Below are 490 nucleotides of genomic sequence, written 5' to 3' on the forward strand. Positions count from 1 at the left end.
CTAGACCTCATCGGGACTCCTACGGGAGCCGGACTTCGTCCCCGACTCCAACTGCAGGAAGACTTCATCCGGACTCCTACGGGAGCCGGACTTCGTCCCGACTCCGGCGGCAGGAAGACTTTATCCAGACTCCTACGGGAGCCGGACTTCGTCCCCGACTCCAACTACAGGAAGGCTTCATCTGGACTCCTCGGGAGCCGGACTTCGTCCCCGACTCTAACTGCAGGAAGACTTCATCCGGACTCCTACGGGAGCCGGACTTCGTCCCCGACTCCAACTGCAGGAAGACTTCATCCGGACTCCTACGGGAGCCGGACTTCGTCTCCGACTCCAACTGTAGGAAGACTTCATCCGGACTCCTACGGGAGTCGGACTTCGTCCCCGACTCCAACTGCAGGAAGACTTCATCCGGACTCCTACGGGAGCCGGACTTTGTCTCCGACTCCAACTGCAAGAAGACTTCATCCAGACTCCTACGGGAGCTGGACTT

Source organism: Elaeis guineensis, chromosome 11 (assembly GCF_000442705.2).
Source record: "Elaeis guineensis isolate ETL-2024a chromosome 11, EG11, whole genome shotgun sequence".
Lineage (NCBI taxonomy): Eukaryota > Viridiplantae > Streptophyta > Magnoliopsida > Arecales > Arecaceae > Elaeis > Elaeis guineensis.